The sequence below is a fragment of the Cyprinus carpio genome, chromosome B11, assembly GCF_018340385.1.
Source record: "Cyprinus carpio isolate SPL01 chromosome B11, ASM1834038v1, whole genome shotgun sequence".
NCBI lineage: Eukaryota > Metazoa > Chordata > Actinopteri > Cypriniformes > Cyprinidae > Cyprinus > Cyprinus carpio.
In genome coordinates this window covers 17,424,653-17,451,420 of record NC_056607.1, presented here as the reverse complement: position 1 = coordinate 17,451,420, position 26,768 = coordinate 17,424,653, and the positions used below count along the sequence as shown (strand labels likewise).

The window sequence follows — 26,768 nt, the reverse complement described above, 5'->3', positions numbered from 1 at the left end:
GCAAGCGTTTTGAATAGCTTGAAAAGGATGTTAAAAAAAAAAAACTCTCTGCGGACCACAGAGTTTCTTTATTTTAGCATGTACTGCATTTTTACTGTGTTTGTGTGGTGTTAGTGTAAACGAAACAAAGGGCCATATGGTCGAAGCGATGTAGAACGATGTTGACGACATCATCCTGACAACAGTAATGGTGACGGTCACTGTTTAGACAGCAGGCATTACTCCTCCGGCTGCTTCACACAAATGTGTTCACACAAACACGAGCACACTCTATCCTCCTGTCCAGAGCTGTGAGTGTGACTCAAAGTGGCTAGGCCTGAGGTGTACACATACACAAAGTTATAAGTATATGTGGGTACAAGGATATATATCTTTATATGCATATACTGTAAATATTCATATGCGTGGCTGTACTGTATATAGAGGGATACGTATGAGCACTGGCCCGGCCTGTACATGTATGAATGAAGAGCCCAAATTTAGGTCATGAGAATAGGCTGTACTAATACATAAATATACACAACTATGTGTTTAAATTATGTTAATAAATAGCAATTGGGGCAGAATATTTAATTGGGCATTAAATTAATCAAAACTGACAGTAAATTTATAATATTACAAAATACTTATGTTCACATAAATTCAGGGGTTTTTTTTTCTGTTAATTAAGTTTCCTATAAAAGAAGAAGAAGAAGAAATGTTTCTTGAGAATCAATTTTTTTTAGAATTTAGCATGTTTTCTGACAGCTGGAGTAATGTCTGTTAAAATTTCAGCTTTACATCACATAAATAAAATACATTTTTAAAATTGTTATTTTAAATTAAAAACATCAACAAAATCTTACTGACCTAAGGGTTTTGAAAGGTAGTGTATATTTAATAGCACAAATATAATACATGAAAACACAACATAAAAAAAAAAAAAAAAAAATCTTAATTAAAATAGATATGGCCACTGGATTCCATTTTTAATATCATAATTTAATTTAATACATTTAATAAATTACTGTATACTTACACTCCTCTGATCTTTTTGTGTCTTTATTGTTCTTGTTTACATCTGATCAACACATGCTCTCTTTCAGTGTAGTTTACTTGATAAGAGTTTTGCATCTAATATCATGAATATCAAGGCCACAGCTGGGCGCCTCTATCACCTATAGGACATGCTGGCTCTGCATAGAAACAAACACAAAGTAAATTTTTTACATGGATGTTTTTGCTGAATGTTGCTCTCATTCTCTCTGTCTTTCTCCTCACTGCCTCCATCTGTTCTTTAGTATGAATACAGTTGATGGAAGATGAAAGAGTGAATGAAGGAGAACTCTGTGTCCTTGGCCTTTGTGTGGGTCTGGCTGCACTCTGCGGTTTTGATGACAGAACGCTTTACAGCTGTCAGCTTATGCGCACCTCACTACCCAAGAGAAAATAACATGTTTTCCCTGTATCTGATTTTTTTGTTGTTGTTGTTGTTTGTTTTTTTTTTTTTTTTTTTTTTTTTTTTTGCTTGAAAGGATTTCAGTTTGTCCTTTTTTAATTACCATTTCTCTAATATTTTATCCATGGTGGTTTGTTTGGGATAGGTTTTTAAACCCACTGACAGTATTGTAAGATAAAATATTGTAAGTAAAATATAAAATATATTTATATTATGCATATACAGTATGTATATGTATATGAATATGTACAGAAATATATATTTCTTTTTTTACTATGTATGTATATATATATATATATATATAGCACAATATGGTGGCTGAAATTCACTTTAAACTATCAGTATAAGGATGCATTTTTAATGTAGTTTTTCATTATTTACATTTATTATAATGTATAATAAGTATGAATAAAATGTGTGTGTATATATATATATATATATATATATATATATATATATATATATATATATATATATATATATATATAATTATTGTTTTAATATGTATAATATTGAGCACAATTCATAGTACCTTTTTGACAGATTTGAAACATCATTATATTATTTTTTGTTTTTATTATTAATAATTAATTATTATTAACATAAAATTGTGAAAAATTACAATTTAAAGTTTTCTATTTTAATATATTTTAAAATCTTCAGTAATCTTCAATGTCACATGATCCTTTAGAAATTATTGTAATATGCTTGATATAATAATTTGGTGCTCAAGAAACCTTTATTCTTATTATTATTTTTGTCCTGCTTAATGTTTTTGTGAAAAATGTGACACTTTTTTCGGGACTGTTTGATGAATAGTCATTAAAAAGAACAATGTTTATTTTTAATCTATTTGATTTTTTTATTTATTTATTTACTGGTAGTGTTAATAGAAGTAGCTGCACAAGAAGCATTACCAATATGGCCGCTAAATGACTTGCCTTGACTATTTCATGTTTCACCTCCACTGGAAACTATTTCCATCTATTTCTCTTCTTTTGTCTCTCTCGTTCTCTCTAGCCCCTCACTGTTTCGTAGTTTAATTGGCGCTACCTGAGGTAGGCCTAGGTGTAATTGTTATAGTAGAAAGTGCCTTGGTCGGCTGGTTTTAAAGCCTTTTATCTGTAATCTCCCAATTGATTATGCTTTTTTCTGCCAGTCGAGCAAATTGTTCAAACCCATCAGGTGCACGGCAGGGAAAAAACAGCAAAAGAGGAGCTTCAGCTGTGCAACAGCCAAATCATAGAGCACATTGGCTAGAACATCCAATTTAGTGACAGACAACACAATGTTGCTTTTTAGTTTACACACACAGACAAATGAAACACAGATGTCTTCCTCGCTCCCCGTGTCACTGAGGGTTAAAAATGGAAAAAAGGGGAAGATTAAAAAGTGTGTAATCTGTAATTTAGAAAGAAAAAATAAAGAAGGAAGTGTTTTTTTTTTTTGTTTTTTTTTGTCTAACTGTTGGCATGTAATTTATCAAAACATTATTTAGGCTGCAATGGATTGCAGTGAATGATTTCTACAGCGTTATTGCAATTCTGCAGGCAGCTTCGCAGTCCACCCAGCTTGATCAATATCTTATTCAGCGCGGTTGTATTTTTAATACAATACAGTAATGAATGCCGCCACCCAGGGGACTTGGCGTAGCCTCTTATTCTGCATATCTGTCTCAAATGGGCCCTCCTGTTAGCCTGTCATAATGTTAAAAAAATGCCATGGTAGGATATGCATTAGTCTTGAGTATTAGATTTTAATACAGCGCTAAGGAGCGAATAAGAGGAACTTAATAGCTGAGGTTAATGTGGGTGTGATCCAAAACCAGTTGACAGAAATGAAGATAGATAGCTAGAAATGCACTGTTCATACTTAGTATGCCGGGTAAAATCCTACCTCTCCGTTGGGTTTTTGCTCTCCTTCTGTTTCTTTCTTGCACTCTTTCTCTTTCGCCATCTTCCCAGGAGAGCTATATCTGTCCTGCTAATAGGACCACCATTGGAGAGGCTCTCTAGTAGTCAAGCAGTGAGGTGAAACGTCCAATTTGGCTGCCGCTGGTGGGAGCAGTGTCCAGACTCTTACCATCATGTTGGCACTGTGGGATAGAGATGCTGGTTGTAGATTGGCAATGATATGACAGGTGTTGCCTCTGCAATTAGGACTGTTTTTTAGTGTGTGGAAGTGTGTGTGAGTCAGGTTTTGCTTGCATTGCAAGGACCAAATGTATCCACAATGATGGTAAAACCAGAATTCACCTAAACTGTGGGGAGCAGACAATGGTCCCCTTGTGGAAAATGGTGTAATATACATATTAAATGGAAAAAGGCTTTTTCAAAGTTATGTAGTTTATTGAGGAAAACACCTGAAGTGAGTCATCTTATACATTTTTTGTGGGTTTAATGAATATGTAATTTGTGGTGTGCTTTCACGTGCACAGTAAAGAACGGTGTCAGTGCAAATGGATTAAATGACACCGGATTTATAGCACAGGATTTATCATTCCTGAAAGTAATTTCAGAAACGGTCACTGTGAAGAAATTATTGAGAGTTAATGCAGCAGCTATTAATGTGAGTGGTGGTGTGTACTATGCTGTTATTTTGACAGAATTAAAACTTTGAGAATATAGGATACATACTGTGGCCAATATTGCTGTTTTTATTTTATTTGATTTTAATAAATAATCTTCAAAAACTATGAAAATAAGTTTTATTTAAAATTTATTTATTTATTCATTTATTTTGGCAGAATTGAGACTGAATAGAGAATGCATAGCCAAAATGGCTTTATTTTGTTTTGTTTTGTTTTTTATATACAATTTAATAAATAATTAAAAAAAATATATTTTAGTGAAAGGGACTAACATTTAGAGAGTGCATAAGACAATGTCAAGTGCGCCCAATACAGTTTTATTTTGTTTTATCATTTTATGAAATAAACGGTTACATAAAGTTGTGTTTAGTGGTAGAGACTAACTTTTAGAGAAAACATAAGGTCAGCACCAATAGTCTCGTGGTTAGTGCATCAACATAAAGCACAACTGCACTCACTATGACCTGAATTCGATTCCCATCTCGAGGTCCTTTTCCGATCCCACTCCTCTCTCTCCACCAAATGCTTTTTATGTCATCCCTCTACTGTCCTATCCTAATAAAAGGCATTAAAAATGCCTATAGAGAGACCATAAGAGCATGACTAACATTTGTAACAAATGTGCTGTGCAAAAAAACTTCCTTTTGTGTGTCCAACCTACTTCAACACGTTTTTTATTTGCACAATTATTTTTAGTAATTTGCATGCAATATGTTTGATAGATTTCACAAGCAAATTAGCACCCTTTATTTGGGATCTTAGTAAATCGAGCAACTATAAAATTCTTAGTATAGCTCTTCAACAGAGTTTATTTCGGTTAATTGTTTGACACTCTGAGTATTCAGGGAACTGCCTTTTTAAAGATTTTAAAAAGTCACACATTACCTCACATTATTTGCCAACAGCTGCTGCCAGCCTCTGGAACGCAGAACTTGTGCTTTCTGTAAGCGTCAGTGTGTGTGTGTGTTGGTACCCATCTGCATGGGTTTGTTTGCACTGCATTTGAGTTCCAATTAAAAGCATCAGTCCTTTTGGCACCACAAGCTCCTTAAGGAAATAATCTCATATATATAAGCACAGGAGGCACAGCAGATGGTGTGATAGAGGGTTACCACCAGTGAACTGTCACTTAGGAACCGGGATTTATAGTCTCTGACTCAACACTGTACTTTAATTTAGCTTTTGTTGAAATGGAAGATCTTCCTCTTCCTCTACACTAGGATGTTGTTCTTATGATGAAAAGACGTAAGACAATGACACTTGTCTTTTATTTTACAAAGAAGCACATTGGTAAATACATTTCACAGAGCCGCAGCTGCTCTAGAGCTGCACATCTGTTGTGCTGTAAGCTTGAGCTTAATACCCAGACTGGAAAAAAGTGGCAAACTGCATTATGGCTATCAGCTAGTTCAGCCGGGCACAGATTCAGGAGCTAAAATAAATGTGTAGTTCTTAGGTCCTGCAGTGAGGTGGACAGGGAAGGAAAAGACACTATTTAACTACGAGGCTGATGGATGAACAGCTTTTGGTTTTTACCTTAGAGCTAACACCTGTTCTTGCGGTGGTCCAGGCTGACAGCTTTGGGCTTGACGGCGCTCTGCCATGTGGACTGTTATTCAAAACAATTAATAGGCCTAATTTGATCACATACAAGTGCATTTTTCCATCAATGTGGATACTTGCTTTAACTATGATACTTTCATAGTTCACAGAAAGTATGATTATTAAGCTATTTTCCTCGTCTGGATTGTTGCCGCTCCCTCAGTGCTGGTGATTTCAGGTTTTACTTTCCTTCTGGGCACATTTAGTCCTCACAATGTAGGCAAAACCTGACCCACACACATACACCAGAATTATTTCAGCTTCCCTGGAGTTGAAAGCTGTCCTATTTTCTTTGCTAATTTTGAATTTGGTCAAACATCCAGTGTTATGTATGTGAATTCTATCTCTTGAGAGTGTGAAACACATTTTCCTGTCATTACACTTAAAGTTTCATGTCTATCGCTGGACATATTCATGTTTTTCATCATTAAATAACGCAATGAACCAAGATTCTGTAAAATGTAAAATAAAAAAGTTCCTGTGGCTCAGTGGTAGACTGGCAGTGGCATTGTGTTAGCAGCACAAAAGGTAATGGGTTCAATTCCCAGGGAACACACATACTGGTTAAAAAAAAAAAAAAGTACTGTGTAGCCTGAATGTACTGTAAGTCGCTTTGGATAAAAGCGTCTGCTAAATGCATAAATGTAAGATGTGCCTGTTAAAGGGGTCATGAATTGCATTTTTTGCTTTCTGATGTGCAAAGAGATTCATTGTGCGCTATGGCTGTTTTATGTCAAAAGACCAAAGAAAATTTGATTTCTCAATTCACGACTCATTTAAAGTGTTTTTATGATGGGGAGTTAATAGGCCAGTTATGGGCACTTGGGCAGCGTAAGTAGTGACAACAGCTATATTATAAAACGATCCATTCAAAAATAATTTAATTTATTACTTCAAATCACAAGAATAATTGCAATGATCAGGAAATAAACACCAGGAATTTTTATCTTATGAATAATAATTACAATAAACAATTCTTCCGGCAAGTGATATAGTTCATTAGCCTGACTGCCGGCTGTTTGCGGTTGCCAAGCAACGTTGGAACTAGGTGCATTAATATAGAACTCAACTGGTGCGTATATCACCTTAAGCTTGGAATTCTTTTTTGCTAATACGGTGATTTGCGGTAGTTTTGATAGTGAACTTCTGTTGACGTTTACACTCAATTTTGCTGAAAGCTTTGTAACCGTTAGCATTGTGTGTGTCTTATCCTGAAATAGAAAGGTTAAAGAGACCATTTAGACTCTAGGGTGAATGCTTTCACTCCATCTGCTGTTTTAACGCAGACTCACACCTCTCATTCACTCGCTCTCTCTCGTGTTCAAAGGCAGTGTAGCATTAAGGCCTATGGAGATCAACTGTGTCCAGGCAAATCCCTACACAAATTAGATATCAAAAGCCATTATTACATCCAATGTCTTCATGGCACTCCCAGCAGTTAAATTACAACCTTTCTGCTCCTGTTCACAGTCAAAGAACAAAAGAGAAACCATTTTCATTACAGCCAGTCAGTCCCTTTTTCTCCCTTCCCTCTAGATAGGAGGAATAGGAACAAGCCCCGTTTATTAGATGCTTAGGTGGTATCACACATGCCTGTTAGACTTAAAATAAAAGAGGAAGGGTGTGTGAAAGAGAGAGCTTTTCATAAACTGAATTATATTTCACTGACTCAAAGCATTGGGAATGCTAGTGCCATGCTCATGCCTCAGACGACACAAACCCGTCTCACACACACACACACACACACACACACACACACACACACTCGAAACACTTTACTTTCCTGTCAAGTTTTCTGAAGCAAGTCATACTTCAGGTTCAAACTTCTGCTTTGCTGCTTTTGTTTAACAAGAGAAGCTCTCCACCTAAACAAATTGTCTGTCAGTCAAAAGAGAGCTAAAGCTTTATATTGTGGATTAATGTATTGAATTCTGTTCTGCGTTTTGGTGCAGACCTTCTTTCATTGTGTAAACATACAATACAGACTACAGTGCCATTTAACATCAAGCTGTCATGAGCAGTTTCGCTGTTATAGAAAAAAGCTACCCCTTCTAACTTAAAACATTTTTTTTTTTTAAGTAGCAAGACTATTTCTCAGCTGTTTTCTTTTTGTAGTTTTTTCGATAAAGTAATTGTGTAGCATTTTGTGAAACTCAGGCATTGTTGAAACACATCCTTTTGGAATTTTCTTGCTGTCTGAGGTTGCCTCTCATTCATTCATTAAATATTTTATGAAAAATATGTTATGTTTATATATATATATATATAAGAAGGGGTATATATATCTATATATATATATATATATATATATAAACTTTTATGGAATATGTAGTATTATGACTACTTTTTAAAAATATTAGTTAGTTTTATCTCGGAAGAGGTTTGAATTTTTTATTTTTTATTTTTGTACTGTTTTGTGAACATACTTAAAGGGATAGTTCACCCAAAAATGACAATTCTGTCATCATTACTCACCCTTATTATTTTGGCAGATTTAAAGGCCATTGACTTCCATTGTACAACTGTGTTCTATTAAAGAAGCACAAACATAAAGGTGCAAAATGACATGAAGGTGAATAAATGATGATAGAACTATGCCACAGCTTCACACTGGACACGTATTCAGTTTGGTTTTCAAATCCAATCCTTATAATTGACTTTTTTTCACTGTCATTTTGCAAGTTTGTACAGACAGCTTAGTCAATATCCAGTGTATCTACATTGGTTGCCATAGTAACAGCATAAGCATCAGCACAATGCCAAGAGACTTTCACATACAACTACTCAAAGAAGCTGTCAGTGTGGAAAGGAATGATGGAAAGTAGAAAATATTGCCTTTCCTCGTGTCTATCATGATATCATAAGATGAATCGGGGGAGTGTAAACATCAGATTTTGGCTGTAAATATTCTGGGTTTTTGCTGTGTAGACTACAGAAATGGATTTGAGTTGGATATGTGTCTAAACAAAGCCCAAGAATTTGGTCCAGTGGATGCTGCCCTTTTCTTCTGGTTCTTTTGGCTCAGTAGTCGACAGCGGCTGTCTCACAGATGCTGATTTTGCATGCGCACAGATTGAAATCTCCCCCTCCCTGCGTTCAGATGCTCTCCTCCTCAGTCACGCAAACGCTCCCATCACACCGTTCCATCTGCATCACTGTCACCGCTCTCTTCTTTCATCATTTCAGTTGGCAAGCGCACACATACGTTCATAGACTGTGTACTCAGAGTACAGTGCATGAGTGGGTATTTAATATGTTGGCCGACAGATGCATTGGTATTGGGCACAATATGTTGATGTAATTGATTTTAACAGAGAACATGTCATCTTCATTCAGCTAGAAGATGATGCAGTCTACTTTTCTGGCACACTAGATGCTGCGTTTGGCACGTTTTCCATCGCTCTTATGACCTATGGCTTAACCTCTCATATTTCATTTCTTCCAGTTACTCTCCTCTTCAGATTTAGCTTTGGAACATTGAAGCTGAATGGGAACTTTCTGCAGTTCAACCTGATTTGGCAGATTCCGTTCGGAAGGGAGCCCAATTGCTTGCATTCCTGTTTCTATTATGCAGGCGAGTGTGTGCTCTCCTCTTCGGCTGTTCCTTTGGTTACGATGGCATCATTACTCATGTCTGAATGCTCTCTCTGGCTCTTGGCATTGGTGCGGTGGGCACACAGGGGTCACGTTGTGCCAGGGTAAGGCGCTACAGGAAAGCGTGACCCGCCAAAGGGCGGGCACGAGGAAAGGGGGCCCGCTGAAGCCAAGTTGTTCTGCCGGTCAGCTAGGACACTCCATCAACCTGTCCTCTTTTCCGGGCTGTTGATCTCTCCATAAATGAATCATGTTACGGCTGTTCAACATCATTTATGTAACATGTAATCTGTTACTGTTTTAATTCTATTTGACTGTCCATATGGTAATGATTATTTTATTGAACTATTGGTGTTGCAAGGCATGGAGGCATGGATGAATTGCCACTAGCAAGCCTCATTAATTTAAAACAATCAACATACTGTATGTGAAATATTAAGAGAGTGATAACAAAAATCATTATACATGTACAGTAGATTGTAGGGATGAGTCACGATGGTTAACTGACAAATGGTTAAACTGTTTTTTTTTTCTGTTTTTTCGTAGGGATACACAATATATTTCCTAATATAATTCCTTTTTTCATTTTTACTTCTTTTGCTGTATTTTGTTTTTTTCTCTCCATACATTTCGTATGATTACAATATTTTGTAATTATTTTTCTGTAAAATATTTTGTGTGTATGCATATACATGCATGTACACTATGCACATATACATACTCTTTTGTGTATATATATATATATATTTATTTATATATATATATAATTTTTTTTTTCAGTTTAAACAATAAAAATATAAAAGCAATTAAACCAGGGGTGGAGCTAGGGTTGACAAGAAGTGCATTTATTCAGTCGCAGAACGTCTTTATGACCACATCAAATGGGAGACGTTTCAGATGCACGCTCCAGCTTCACTTCAGCTTAAGTGAACGGTACGGTGCTCGTAGCACATGTTCTTCTATTGCACACACAAAGGCGCCAGCGTGCGCTGTACCCTGCATCTTTTCATATCAACGGTGAAATAAACTATGTGCATGCAATGTCGTCATCAGTTGAAGTTTCCAAAAAGCAGATTAAAGCTCCCTTAAAACTGTGCATGCATGTATTATATTTTATATGAGTCAATGGTTTTCAAAACTGTCCTGGAGCATCCCAGCAATGTCTCCCTCATCTGTCACACCCGATTCAACTCACCAGCTCATTAGTAGAGACTTTAAGACCCGAAGTTCGTCAGAAAAGAGAGTTGAGAGGAAATACGATGCGTGTCAGATCTGTGTCATGTTCAGCAGCGGCAGCTCTTAAAGAAATAGCAGCCAAAACAACCTAATAGCTAGCTGCTGTGATGTCTGTTAGTCAAAGGATAAAGAAAAAAGGAGGAAAAAATAACTTTAAGCTTTAAGGATACGTCTATATTTAATTTAGAATTTAGTAGTGTTTGAAAATTTCAATTTCTGTATATTTCTGTTGAAGGGCACAGGTAAATATGATATTTATTATAATGGGTTTACAGTATGTGAAGATTGTCTTAAGTTCACTTAAATTAGAAGTTTTTTTAAGTCTAATAAATGTTAAAAAAAAAAATATATATATATATATACACACAGACACACACTATAGATATGTAGAAATAAAAAAATCATTTAATTACATTGATAAATATAATCTTTAGCAAATCAATTTTTTTATACTGTAAACTGAACATGTATTTATTCATTATTGTGATGCTTTGATTCACTTGTAGCATTTAGGAGGATTTACTTTTTAAAGGGTTTATTTATTTATTTATTTTACAGATAATAGTATTATTTATTTTTATATATATATATATATATATATATTCCACAACCTGAAAATAGTTATGAAGTATTAAAAAATATTATTGGATTTGGCCTAATTCTCAATATCATTTTTTTTTTTTTTTTTTTTTTTTTCAGCTTTATTTTATTTTATTTTATTTTATTTAATTTTATTTATTTTATTTTATTTTATTTTATTTTATTTTATTTTATTTTATTTTATTTTATTTTATTTTATTTTATTTTATTTTATTTTATTTTATTTTATTTTATTTTATTTTATTTTAAAGCCATTGTTCCACTTTTAAAAATGTTTTTCCAAGACCTCTTTTCTTTCCCCTTTTCTTTCTCTGTCTAGATGTTTTGACCACAATAACATAAGTCATACATAAAGCAGGTAAATCTGAAACTAGCCTAATTGTATTCTTTATTTTTGGCAACCCATCGAGAAAGCTCATTCCTAGCAGACAGACCGGCCATGCTCTATTTTATCTCTGTATTGGCCATTTCTCTGAGAACCTTGATAGATGAGGCGTACAATTACACCGCAACTGTTTATAGTCTCCTGTGAGATCCTCATTTGCCAGCTCATTTACCGACTCATGCTTTTTAAGGTAACACGAAATTTCCCTCTTTCAATTAACAAACATCAAAGTGATATGCTAAAATTATATTTGACCACTGTATCTCATTTCTAAGGGCAAGCATCCGCACACGTGCATGTTTCACCTTCTGGTTTCATTTACTTTAGAAGCCTTTCCCTCCTCCCTTTTGTATCTACAACCTGATAAACATGTGGTTGGTACTCCTCGACTCTCCTCTCTTCTCCTTCAGCCCTTTTGAAGTTCCTCTTCAAGCTCATCAAAGATTTTCATTTGAGATACAAAGAGCCCTCCCTCTTGTATTATCCAGCCTGGTTGCTTTTGGCCACACTGGCCTTCAGGGGCAGAGGCGAAGAAAAGAAGATCTGGCCGCAAGTTATTGTCCGTTTTCCTCGACCTTGAAGAAATCGAGAGGTCCTGATCTCCCAACGTGGAAACTTGTTTATCAGAAATCAATAGCCATTTTCTGGCCTTTTCTAGACCAAGGGCCTGGTAGATGACTTTGCGTCGGTGGAGTGAATGTGGGTGATGGGGGAAGATCTAGTATACAGACAGTAGCGTAGCGCATGTGCATCCTTCCAAAAGGCTGGTTGATCTGAAATTAAGTCTCACCTCTTCATTATAAAGAACACAATTCTTTACTCAAGGCTAATGCTTTAAAGAGGGGCAAAAGTTCAGAAGAGTGCACCAACAGTGCCTGTTTTGTTCTGGCTGTTTAAGCACATGGGTGTTTGTGTGTGTGCACATGGTTCGAATTTACACTTAATATGCTCCATTTTCAAATAACAGGCTGGCATTCAGTGGTTTTCCCCTTAGAATACTACTCCAACTTGAACTGAGTAAACACCGTAATCGCCATTCACCTAAATGCATTATGGGAATGAAGGCCGTGCTGCACCGATGGCCTTTACTGGCTGCGGTAAGTTCGGCTTAATCTTCCTAATGTCGAGGATGTTAAAGAATAGATAATGAATCCTCAGGGTGCTGATTCAGTGGAAATGAGCTTGACAATATGGCTGACGTGTGTGTTAAATGAACACAAATGTGTATAATTGACCACAGTGTGTGGGCAATCTGGGCATATGAATGTACTTCAAAAAGACCCAAAAGATCAGCCTAATGAGTGTGAAAAATAAATTCATTCGGAATAATAAGAGGGTGGACGGGTCATTAATAAAGTGTCTGTTGACCTTCTGATCACAGGCCTGCGGGAGGATCCATTGTCTCTCCATCTGCCTGATACTTTGTTATTTAGGATGTTATGCCTGGAATACACTACATGACTTCTACCAAGTTTTTTGGCCTGATTTACAGTCCAGACGAGTTGATGCTAGTTGCCGAAAGTCAGAGCTGGTCTGCAGATTTGAGATGACACATTTCACAGAAAATCCCATAGCGTATGATGAACACAGACTCCAGCTTCAGACTATCGCTGCATCCAAAATCGCATAATGTCGAGTAGGTTCTACATTTGGTTTGAAACTTACGTTGCAAACCGGTAAAAAAAATCCTCTTTTAAAGATGTTGTTTATAGTATGAATGTAATTCAGAGGTAGTACATCCCCCATTTTGCCACTGTCATGTGACCTACAGTATCAGTTACGCCACTTCACTGCCATTCACAGTGCCATTCTTCCGTGGCCTCATGGGATAGTAAAGAGTCCATCAAATATAAAACTATAAGTATAACGATAGTTATAGTTGTATATCGTTCTAAATTTAAAAGAATGGCAGAGTCCATGCCACAGCTATTTCAATAATGTTAATAAACCTATTAGAATCCATCCTGCTTTAAAGAACTCAAGCGCTTAAAGGGATAGTTCACCCAAAAATTAAAATTTGATGTTAATCTGCTTACCCTCAGGGCATCTAAGATGTAGGTGACTTTGTTTCTTCAGTAGAACACAAACAGAGATTTTTAACTCAAACCGTTACAATCTGTCAGTCATATAATGTAAGTGAATGAGAATCACGGCTTTGATAGTCAAAAAAACATACACAAACCAAACCAAATTAAACCCTGCTGCTTGTGACAATACATTGATGTGTAAAGACACAAAACGATCGGTCTGTGCAAGAAACTGAACAGTATTTATATTTATTTTTACCTCTGATTTTCACCGCAATGTCTGAACTGTCCTGAGCGCATATGAGTATGTGAGTATGTTTTTCTCAACAGCCGTGCCTGATGCTTCTTCTTCTTCTTATTGCTTTATGGCGGATCGCAGACTTATAAGTGCATTACCGCCACCTATCTCTCAAATGGACCATTGACACTCTATCTACAATCTCAATTAGGAGATGCACTTAGAATTGCTCATGACAGTTCAGACATTGCAGTGAAAATCAGAGGTAAAAAAACTATATAAATTCAGTTCAGTTTCTTGCACAGACAGATCGTTTTGTGTCTTTACACATCAATGTATCGTCACGAGCCACAGGGTTTAATTTGGTTTTGTTTGTGTTTGTTTTATGACTCTCAAAGCCGTGATTCCCATCCACTTACATTATACGACTGACAGACCCCAAAAAATTGACATAAAAATCAAAACATTTATAAAAATTAATAAACAAAGTCTTCTACATCTTGGATGCCCTGGGTGTAAGCTGATAAATATCAAATTTAAATTTTTGGGTGAACTATCCCTTTAAAGCAGTAGATGACATAACTGCAGTGTGTGCTCATAATAAACAAACCACTATCATCCATTGATGTGGTCTCTAATATAGTTATCGTTATGGTATTCACCAGTGTTGGGGTAAGTTACTTTTAAAAGTAAAGCATTACAATATTGTGTTACTATCTTAAAAAGTAACTAATTACGTTACTTAGTTACTTTTTATGGAAAGTAATGTGTAACGTTACTTTTGAGTTACATTTTTATTCAGGGCAGGGCTTGCTTGTTTGTTTTTAATATATATATATACCAAAAGTGAAATTAATACGCCTCAGGCTGAAGGAAATGTAAATTCACATCTGTACAGTAGAGGGCACAGCTCAAACAAATTGCATGAAGAATATGACGAGAAGAAAGTTTAACACTATTCAGCAATAACAAAAAGAAAACACAAATGTGTCATTTTTGCTTATTAGTATGGTTGAGTTGGATCATCGAAGGTCATTAGCAAAGATATTGGTTAATAAATTGGGATTAAATACATAAATGATATTTGTCCCATTTAACATATGTAATTATTGCAGGTTTGTATTTAGTGAATAGTGAATCCGTTTTTGTGCAGTTGAGATGAGTAAATGTTCCTATTTAGTCTAGAACTACAATAAGCATCATGTTCACACCGCGCACACAACGCCTCTGCACTTAATCCCATTTCTCTCAACATGGCAGAGCTGTCCATCAAGACATGGGAAACAAAGTAACTGAATAAAAAAAAAAAAAAAAAAAAAGAAACTCAGATATTTCCTTCTAAATTAAAAAGTAATGCATTACTTTACTAGTTACTTAAAAAAAGTAATTTATGTAACTTGCGTTACTTGTAATGCGTTACCATCAACTCTGGTCTTCATAGTTATTATTCTTGTTGTGAACAGGCCTTTAGTCGTAGCTGAGGTTATGTGGCTTGCTCAGTGGTTTTGTTCTTGGTATTGTTCTGTCCTTGTCTGTTCCTATTTAAAGTTTGTAGGTAGTCCGAAGGGTCCTTGGGGATCAGAGATACTTTATTCTTACCATGAGATTGCTACAATGCACCTTTTATGCAGTAATTGCCGATTGAAGCAGTCCATCTCTCGTGCAGGATGTTTTCAGCACTGATGATAAGGACCTTCTTGCCAAACAGCTAAATAATGATATTGCGTCTGAGTCGGGGACAGAGACAAAGAGATCAGCTCTGTGCGAGACATCTACCCGTAGGTTATGCACATAAACACAAGCGCAAACGCGGAACAAAAATTGCTTGGCATCAGCAAGTCAGTAGATAGATGATACAGAGGATGGAGAGCTGTTTCTTTCCCTCCAGCTCTCTCCTCTCTCTTAAGATAACTGTGCGACAGGTGTCTTTACATCAGGAAGGAATGATGAATGGCTCTGTTTCACTCTCTCAAGCCTAAGCAAATCCAAAAGAACAGAAGAGTCATTCCACAATCGCTGTGGCAGATTCTGTCACTCACTTTTCCATGGAAAAACTGCAATGTACACAATTCTTAGATAACCATGTTTGTGTTAAAACAATGATCGTGGAATATTATATGATGATCTTAAATATTAAATAATATTTTATATGATTTTTAAAAATATTTTTTTATGTATAATAAAATGTACAAAATAATATTTAAAATATTATTTTTTCTATATATACTCTTTGAAGTTCATTGTTTTGAATAATTTGTTATTACTATTATTATATTTAATAATAATAAATAATACATTATTATTATTATTATTAATTTGAAGTCTTTTAGAACATGCTAATATACATTTTATTAAATTATTAAATGCATATTATTGTAATTATATTTCTATTATTTTATTTTAAATGTTATTTAGAGACAGTTTCATATACAAATTATTTTTTTTAATATAACTTTTGTAGTGTATGTAAGATATGGATTTTTCATTTATATATTATTATTACTATAAAATAATTTATAATAGCATTTATTGTTTAATGTAGTATTGATAGGTTTAAAATCACAAAATGTCACTTATGCCTCACACTGGAAAAAAAGAAAAAAGTTGTAAATAAAGATTACTAAAGTATGTTTTACAAGAAAATACTATTTCAGTTTGTCTTAGTGTTTAATTCAGTGTGTTACTTGCTGTTCCTTTGTAATTGTTTGTGAAATTTGAAATTTCTGAGTAAAAATTGTTCTACACCAAATTTATTTCCTGTGCAGAAAATAAACAACAGGTCTTCTGTGCCCTTTGGATTCATAAAAGCTTTATGAAACCTAAGGACATAATAGAAATGCAAGTATTCTTCAAAAAATGTTCATCGATTTTACAGAAGAGCTGCTGAGGTCAATTAAAGACTTAACATGAAGGACCACGGGAAACATAGTTATCATTACGCACAACAAGCACCTCTAAAATGTCAGCTCTAATCATTTTCTTAGACAGCGCATAATGAGCTGACATTTGGCATGGAGGTAGATAGGATTAATGCTACTAATGACTAAATTAATGGTGCTAAGAGTCTGACTGAAGGGTGGGGTGGTGTAAAGAAATCCCTAAATTAGCTTGGTTTCTTGAGAAACACTTATTATGGAAACAGGATACAATTAATCAGAAATGCTAGAGCACTCCGGGCCCTGACATATATGGGTGGCACCACTCAGCGCTCGCATAAACGCACATGTGCGAGCACAATGCAAAGATGCGTGACACCCACTGTCTCTGTCTCTCAACCGTACGGCCTGTTACACATACTGTGCTGTTGTTTGCAGACTCTTTTAAGCCCAGAACCCTACAGAGGGACTGTAAAGTCAACTCTTCAGTCATGTGAAAGGTCTAAATGAGACAGATACTTTTATTCGTCACTCTCACCAGGCTGCCTTAAGATGTGAATGGGATGATTTGCATCGTGTGCTAATTAACAGCTTTAGCATTTGGATGGTCTCCAGCACGGCGGAGCAGGAGGAGAACGTGAAAGAGAGAATGTCTGTAGGTGTGAGAGATGGAGAGAAAGATAGAGAGAGAGCGCAGGATGTAAGAGAACATATGCTTATGTGCTTAGTGGTGTGCAGCAGTGCGCTAATGACTTAACTGCTCCGTAGAGACACCACACTCACAGGGACGTCTGTGTATGTCTCTGTGTGTATGTGTGTGTGTTCAAGACTGCGTTCACTGTACTGACTAAGGCTGTGGAGCATATTGAGGTCACATTCTGTGCATGTTTAGGCTTTCCAGATGTGTAAACAAATGGGTGGAGGGTTGGAGAAGTTCATAGCGTGAGCATAATTTTCTTGACAAATTGCCATCCTACTGTGGATTTTGTCCTAAAATGGTGTAGCACCCAAGGGGTTACACTTTGATAGGTTAACATGGACACATGCCTACCAGTAGATGGCAGTTTGGGGTCAGTAGTTTTTTTTTTTTTTTTTTTTTTCAAACAGTAAAGCTATGACGTGAAATATTATTACAGACTAAAATAACTTTTCTTTTTTAATATTTTTTAAAATGTCATGTATTTCTGTGATGGCAAAGCAGATTTTCAGCAGCAATTACTGCAGAAATTTTGTAAATGTCCTACCATAAATATATCAAAACTTAATTTTTGATTAGCAATATGCATTGCTAAGGACTTAATTTGGACAACTTAAAAGGCAATTTTCTTAATGTTTTGATTTTTTTGCACCCTCAGATTCCATATTTTCAAGTAGTTGTATCTCGGCCAAATATTGTCCTATCCTAACAAACCATACATCAGTGGAAAGCTTATTTGTATAGCTTTGGGATGATGTATGAATCTCAATTTCAAAAAAGATTTGGTCCAGGGTCACATATGCTGATTTGGTCAAAAGTAAAATAATAATAATAATAATAATAATAATAATAATAATAATAATAATAATAATAATAATAATAATAATAATAATAATAATAATGTTAGTGATGTGTGGCCATCACAAAAATTAAATAAAAATTTTTTTTATTCTTTTCAGTCAGGTTATTGTTTGTTTGTTTGTTTGTTTTGTTTGCATGCTTGCTTGGGACTGTGCAAGTTCTTGTGGTGCCATCAGCCAATCAGATTGCCTGGACATCTTTTTTCTTGTGGGTTCAGAAATGAGGCATCTACAGCTTAGGCGATTGGCTCAAAAACATGTTCCCATGAGCAAAGATACCAGATAGCAAAGCTTTTTTTTTTTTTTTGCAGATTTCTTCAACATTTGGTTGTGTCCTTATGTTCCACAGATGAAAAATAAATTATTCTGCACTTTTCGGTTCACGCAATTCCCTGCAAGTTCTTAGCTAATGAGTTCCTGACAGAATTCATTAATTGTTCATTATAATAAATTAGTCCTGTAGCTGTTGTCTGACTTTGAGGAAAGCATTTTCTAGTAATATTCGGTTGAATGCTTCTCAGAGTCTGACCATATGTTCTTTTTTATTAAAATATTGCATTGTGGTGACCTTTAGGGCTGATGTAACATTGCGTTAGTTCGTTGTTGGAGTTGAGAGAGTTTTAAGGTCAACCCGTTCCCTCGACTCACAAAGTGTGGGTTCTTTTTGTCTACCTGGCTTTCTTTTTTCCCCCATTCTTTTTTCTCTTCACTTTTCAGTAGTCACCCTTCATGTCACCACTTTCTTTACATCTCCGGTCCATTTCTCATTCCGTTTCACTCATCCGTCCTCAATGTTAATTTTGCAGCTATTTCTGTCTTTTCACTCTTTTTTATCTCGTTCTTTCATGTCACCCTCATCCTCTCTGTTTCCCTTGCCTGTCACTGAGCCCAAAACGACTGATGCGCGTGTGAGCTGCCATGGTACTCACATTAATAACTTTGACCTCTGAGTTGACTGAGATGTTGCAGAGAAATAGTATTTGTCAGTAGATTACATAGGTTGTATCTCATTCCTTCCTTGGTGACCTAAAAGCAAACAGAAACGGCATCATCATAGCCCCTAGTGTAGCCATTGCCTTCCATTCTTTCTTTCTTAAGGCCATATTGTTACATTTTTTAAAAGGTTATGCTGAAGATAGAGCAGAGCAAGTGTGAGACAAAAGGAACGTTGACATTTGTACGCATTAGTGGAACATTCTCGATGGCCGGAAAGAGTCGTGAGCATGCTGTGTGCCTGTTCCTTTTCATCAGTGTGAGATCTGTCTTCAGTTTTGGAGCCTTTTTTATTACTGTTATTATTATTTTTTTCCTCGCTCTGCTTTTACAGGCTGCAGATAATCACTGTAATTCATAATGGCATCTCCCATATGGAAGCTGTCATTCAAAGCGCTTTGGGGGCCGCCATTTAAATTTAATGGGAAAATATGGTCATGCATATTGCTGTACCCACTCATTGATTATATAATACATCTAGACAGAGCTTTCAACTTGGTTTTTATTTTATTTTTTTTTTTTTTTGCTTAAATGTATCCTGTTATACATAATTATTGTTCCTTTGTTCTGACTGTACATACATTTCCCATTACTTGTAGGAAAAATGTATAGTACAAAAGATCAAACCTGAGATGCAAAATAAGTATAATGAACAATGGTATGGCATGATGCTTGCATTGAAAAATTTATTTATTTTTTTACCGGTAGCTATGCACTCGACTGTTGGAATAGGTACATTGAAAGTGAAAGTTCAGGAAAGTGAATTTCTACCACGAGGTGACAGATTTGCTTTGTACTTTGCAAAAGCTCAGCACGATCCCACACACATTCACTCAAAGCTCTTGAATAAATACTTGCAGATCTTTTTGATTGCACTGTTTACATCCATGGCCACGCTCATCCTCTGCATAAGTGGCACAGCGAGCCCTCACATAACGCCGGAGTTATCCGTGACAACAATGACCATAATACACTCGATTATTTTCACAAATCCACTGCTGCATGTTGTAATACAGAATGAAATCCTGTTCATATGGGGATTATATCGTTTGGATGCATCTTTCAGCTGCAGCGGGGAAGTCAATAACACTTTACGTGCATCTCCTGCACCTCCAGGAGATGATGTTTATGAGGTTCGTAATCTTACTTATTGAATGAACTCTGCTGGATCAGAGTTTTTGTTTGTCAGGGTCATGGGATACTTCTTTTAGGATTATTATCAAAATTTGTTTAGTTGGTGGATTCCATAGTTTATAGTATCCATGAATCTATAATGCATTTCATGTGGGTCCACTGAATCAACATCCGTCTTGAATTAATGAAGGACACATAGTGAAGGATTCGCAGTGCAGACGGTGAGGTTGCCCGCACTAGTGAGTTTTTCACCTCTACTCCAGTGCTGAGTTCTGATCATGGAACTATTCATTTTTAATGAGACAGGAACTCTGCTGAATAGAGAGGTGGGGGATGTTGTGGTTGCTTAAGTCACTTCACGCATTTCCTTTCCCCCTGCTGTACTTCTTATCTGTGTACTATTTCTTCCAATTTCATTTATCAAACCTCTCTCTCTCACACACACTCTCTGTTGCATTTTTTTTAGCCTCCAAGCCTTTCTGGTGATAAAATTTGAGTTCCCTTAGCTTCAGCCATTATCAAAGCAAGTTTTTTTTTTTTTTCAACTTATCATCTCTCTCTCTCAGTTGCTTTTTCTCTACCCATAATTTTTTAGAACGTCTGATGTTCAGTCCCACACATGCTGCAGCTCATTACTCTGATCTGGCACATCTTTGCATAAACACCGTTGGGCGCCAATGACGACCTCATTTAAGGGCAGGGGAGTTTTGTCCAAATGCTGTCTGACAGTGCCTCCTTCAAAAAATTGAACAAATAAAAAAATATATATTTTTTTTTATATTATTTTTCTAATTTAGCAACAGTGATACCAGAGGATAACGATTCAGAGGAATGTTGCGTCTTTTTAACTCCCTTTGGGATCATCAAGTTCTCACTGAAAACCTTAAATATGGTGTGAAATGTAGGTGAAAAGGCATGTGAGAGAAGGGAGTGCTTCAGCATTGCTGTGATTGGCTGATTACCCTGTTGACAGGATAATGCCTGTCTATCGTGCATGCATATGGTCCCCAAAATGGCTTTAATGTGTGCATCTGCTCCAAATGGACAGACTAATTGCAAAGTAAACATCTCCAAATAGAAATTATCTTGAAATTATTTGGAATAATGGTTTGTGAGTGAGCCGCTTTTTTCATTTCTTTTTTTCATTTCTTTTTTTTATTTTGGCGAGCACTAAGCTCAGTTCAATTAAACCTGGCACTGCATGTCTCCAACCTTCATGACACCTGCAGTGTTTACAGAGGATTTTTTTTTGATTAATGGTCTAAAAAGAAGGTGACTAAAAATAATCAAACAACATCCATCAGTAACAAACAGAAACTACGCAAATGTGCTTTTTTACTTTATTATAGTTCTTATTTTTCAAACAGTGTTTTAGAAAAAACAACAACTGAGACATTTGTTCATATATTTAAATATATTTAAACTTGCAATATGTTTGGTAATAAAGCTTTAAGTCCTATATATAAAAAAGTGACGTGACATTCAGCCAAGTATGGATTCCAAAAATAATAATTAGTAATAAAAAAAAAGTGACGTGACATTCAGCCAAGTATGGTGACCCATACTCAGAATTAGTGCTCTGCATTTAACCCATCCGAAGTGCACACACACAGAGCAGTGAACACACACACACACTGTGAACACACACCCGGAGCAGTGGGCAGCCATTTTATGGTGCGGCGCCCGGGGAGCAGTTGGGGGTTCGATGCCTTGCTCAAGGGCACCTAAGTCATGGTATTGAAGGTGGAGAGAGAACTGTACATGCACTCCCCCCACCCACAATTCCTGCCGGCCCGAGACTCGAACTCACTCATTAGTATTTGTAATTGTTTATTAAATCATAACTCAATTCAAAATATTGTAACTGTATAGGCCAAGCGGGATTCCAAAAGTATTCATTAGTATTTGTAATTGTTTATTAACTTTTTCTGCAAGTTACATCATTACATCAGAACTTGGTGCCAAATGATGAATCTTTGTGAGACATTGAGAACATTTACTCCAATGATTCCCTTAAAACACTGATTCATTCTGGAACCAGACCAGTGATCGAGTGAGTCATTGAATCATTTACTCAAACAATTCATTCAAACAAATACTCATTCAGGAAAAAAGTGACTATACTGTGTCGCTCAGTTGATTCTCCTTTGACTGTTTTTGAACTGCCTTTGTTGGAAGAGAAAAAATAGACAAAGTTACTTGCAATATTTTGTCTAAAATTTATTTATTTATTTATTTTTAATAAGCATTTAGATAAAAGCAATACTGTTCATACTCACACGGTTGATCTGAATATCATATTACATTCAAACTGATATTCAGAACAACAGCTTGCGGTTTTTGTTTTCTTGTTGTTTTTTTTCTCTGCCAATAAAAATAGTTCCAAAGAAGCCAAAGCTTCAAATTTTGTATACTGCATTCCATATGTCTATAACCCAGACACTTGTGTTAAAATGAAATGAAACTAAATCTGTTACACTGAAAAACCCAAATCCAAACAGGAGGTTTGTTTTATTTCAGAAGACCACCACATGGCACTATCGAAGGGGCTTTGGCCCTGTGATGGAGCTCTGCCGAGGGGCCCTCGCAACAAAAGAGACGACTAACTGCTGTCTGCCACAGATAAGCGAAGTCTTGGCTTTTAGGGCCTTTTTAACTATTTGCGTTTTAGTAACCTCACCACTCTCATATGAGCGTGTCACTCCGACTGTGTCTGGAGTCTCTAGCCTGCTGACATCTCGCTAAAGGGAACACCGTTCTTAGCTTACAAGCTGGCCGTGCTTATGAAGTCTCACAGGAGGAGGTTTATGGCTAGCGACAGAAGTAAACCCGCTTATGACGTACAGTCCCATGCGGGATGTCTCAGGTAGCCTGCCTCCCCTGCTGTCTGACCATATCTTCAACCGAGTGACAGGTGTTTGTACGAAGTATGCGCTCTCTCCTTCTTTCATGCTTGTGTAAACTATCCTTCTGTCAGATTTGAGAAAGACGTTCCGACTTCGACCATGGCTTTATTTTGCCTTCCTCCTTCTTAATCTGAAGCAACAGATAGTCAGCCATCTCCACCTTATCTCTGAGCTGTTTCCTCACGAGGAGAAAAACAGCCCAGAGGAGGTGAGGCAGACAGACTGTTATAGCTAAAGCTCGGCTGGATACCTCTCACAGCACCAGAGAGACATGTGGTGCATATACAACTTACTAGGCATTTGCTTGTTGACAGTGATAAAAGTTCAGAGCATTTTTTTTTTCCTGGGAGTAAAGCGAGGTTCGAGATGGGTATGGGAAGAGGTTGGGAGCCCTGACAAATGGTAGTCGTGCGCTGACATTCAGTGGGATTGGTTTCTATGCGTTCAGAGCTGTTCGGGGTCTGTTTTGACGATGGGTTTTGCGGAGGTTTTGACAGCCCCTTTGCCAGCGGTCTCACTTGTCGACAATGAGGTGCATTCCAGCAACAGACAAGAAATCGACCACTCTCTCTGTCTCAGAAATTTTTTGACACTGTTTCAGTCTCCTGTGTGAGTAAACCTCCCTGCTCAGCTCTATACGTGAGTAGGCAAACTCACAGGAAATCATATACACTTCGTTTCACAAACTGTTGGGGGGAATCATTCGCTGTGTGCATTGTTTTAACGCAAGATTCATTCAATGAATTATGTAAATCAGGTAATGCTGATAAACTAAGTTTTCATTGACAAAATCCAGTAATTTCAATAGGAATCCATGCAATCAGGAAAGTTTAAGTTGTTTATTCACCACTATGACCAGCAGAAAGCTTGCTTGGTTTGAAAGTGTGTGAGCTGAGCTGTTTATTCAGTGTTTAAGTTGTTTATTCACTACTATGACCAGCAGAAAGCTTACTTGGTTTGAAAGTGTGTGAGCTGAGCTTTATACATTACTACACTATTGACAATAGACAACTGAACTTTTTTGATGGCACAATTTTGCTAATGTGACTGCATCTTTACTGGGTGATTCAGTGGAGCAGACTACTGCAATCTGGTGTACTTTTTTATATTTGGGGCCTTACTCACTCTTTATAAATCAGAAAGAGTTTTCATCTATACCGCAAGACTGAATAGAAGCTGTTATAATACTTTGCTCCATCATTTGATCAGTTATTGTTGTCACAATCAATAGAAAATGAACACATACATCTCTTTTGAAAAGCAGTAATTGCACCAGGTAGTTTTGTGAACAGTCTATAATGAGGATAATTTACATAGGAATTTACATACTGAAAGGAGGCAAGTTTGCACTGAAAATAATGATAATGCATTTAAATACTGGTTAAACTTCATTATGAGCAGTTAGTGAATAAGGATGCAGGATTTTGCATTGGCTAGTGGCACTAGTGCAAAAGTTCCCTTGAATTTACAGTAAAAAAAAAAACTGCCAGCTGTGGTTGCCAGACTTCACTGTAAAATAAAAATTATAATAATAAAAATGTTTCCTATATTATACTATTACAACCATATATTTGTGATGTAGTGTTAATACAGTATACAAAAGAAGTCTTAAAAGCAAATATTTAATAAATGAAAATGAATGCGGTTATGAAAATACTGATAACCACCATAATAATATAGGTAGTACAATAGAAAGAAAGCTTGAGTGGCCTGAAGTACATTCAATAATTGTGTATAGACAGTGCACGGGGCCATACATGCAAAGACAAAATACCATCAGTATAACACATGACTCAAAAATAAATACTAATAACAAAATTGAGAAAGAAACAAAATTAATTATAAAAAAAAGATAATGTCATGTCATACAGGTTAATGTCCTTCTTCTGTTTTTCACTGTGCATTCTATGATAGTTCATAGTTTTTATGTCCACAAAGTAATGTTAACCATTTACGGTTTTTACTGTATATGGCACGGTAACTTGCAATGAACAGTGAAGTTGTTAATTGGTGTGGTCGTAATGGTTAACGATAGGTTGTAGGTTCAAATCCCTCAAGGAGTGATCCATGATCTTATTACCCTCTTGAGCAAGGCACTTAACCCCAGTTTAAGGGAATTTGTCCCTGTACTAAGTTTACTTTAAGTCACTTTGGCTGTATGCTACATATCTACATAGTTATTCTTCAAAATTGTGTACTTATAACAATTCAAGCTGTCTTATCCAGAGAAGAAACCATCTTTTGTAGTATTTTCTTGCTTGTGCCTTGCAATGACCACTGTGTTAGGACAGACACATTAATCATGTACGCTAGGTCTGCTGCTTAATATTGCGCTAACTCCTGCTTAACATTTTGGCTCTGAGGATCTTCCATTTTGTGTTCTTATCTCCAAGGCCACGGCGCAAAAGGCATTTGAAATATCTGTGACCCATGATCGTTCAATCTTCTCTATCCCCCTCTCCGCACATCACCTGCAAGACATGAAAAAGGGATAAAAGGAACATGCAGCTGTCAGCCAGGATCACGTCCAAGTGTGTGCGTCACATTCTCTTTTTCTTTTCCACCCACCTAAGTCGGGGGCAGATAAGAAATAATATTTCCTTATTTTGTAAAACTAAAGTCTAATGGATTTCATTAAACCATCTTTAAGGTTTAAAGTGAAATTAGTTTCTGAATAATTCATTGAATAAATAATGGAGATTACTATACTACGATTAACAAACTGTGAAACATGTCACCATTTCATTTTGGGCTCCTGTATTCCTTGCAGTGGTTGACTGTTGTAACCAATTACAAACATTGCTATTGTGTGCATGAATCAGAGCGAGAAAGCAAAAATGAAAAGCATCATAATTCAGAATCATTTCGGATTAGCTAGATATCTCACCGTTCACTTGCAATGTAGATGCTGTATCATCCGATATACAATGAAGTGAGCAATGCGACAAAGCCAGAATAATCAACATGACGCAGAGTAAATAAGAGATTTATTGTTCATTGCAAACAGCTTATTTTATGATAATGGGAATGTTAGCAAGAGTCCTAAACTGCACACATACAGTTGGTGAGCTCCAGTGGAGCGTCCAAGAAATTTTTAATGGGGTGGCCAGGTGGGGATAGTAAAAATCTTTGGGTGGCAAACCAGAAAGGCTGTTGCAAGCTATGCAGCTTGCAGTTTTGTAGATTTAGAATTTGCTGACGTCAACAAACCATGAGTCAACAATAGAGAATTTACCAGTTCCTCATAAAATATAGTAAATAATTATTAATAATAATAATAACTTGTATCATTAATAAAAAAAAAAAGAAATTAAGCAAAATAAAGCTGTCTGTATGGTCTAATGACAATGCATTATACAATATAGAGAGTTTAAAAAAAAAACAGCTAGTTTAAAAAAATATATTAGAGGATATTAGAGGTGTCCTATCTTTATTGACTGTGTAAAACGACAGTATTTAAAATACTTTCCTTTTGTACTTTTTAGATATGATAAAGTACAGTTGCTGAATATATATATATATATATATATATATATATATATATATCAACGTAAACTCTTTTAATTGAAGTGAATGTAAAAATATGGTATGA

The 26,768-nt window shown here is 36.0% G+C and overlaps 1 protein-coding gene across 3 annotated transcripts in view; it reads left to right on the top strand.

Moving 5' to 3' along the window:
* Positions 1-26,768, top strand: part of LOC109069640 (cadherin-4-like) — a 225,409-nt gene that overhangs the window by 116,901 nt on the left and 81,740 nt on the right. The gene's annotated exons all lie outside the window — the stretch shown is intronic.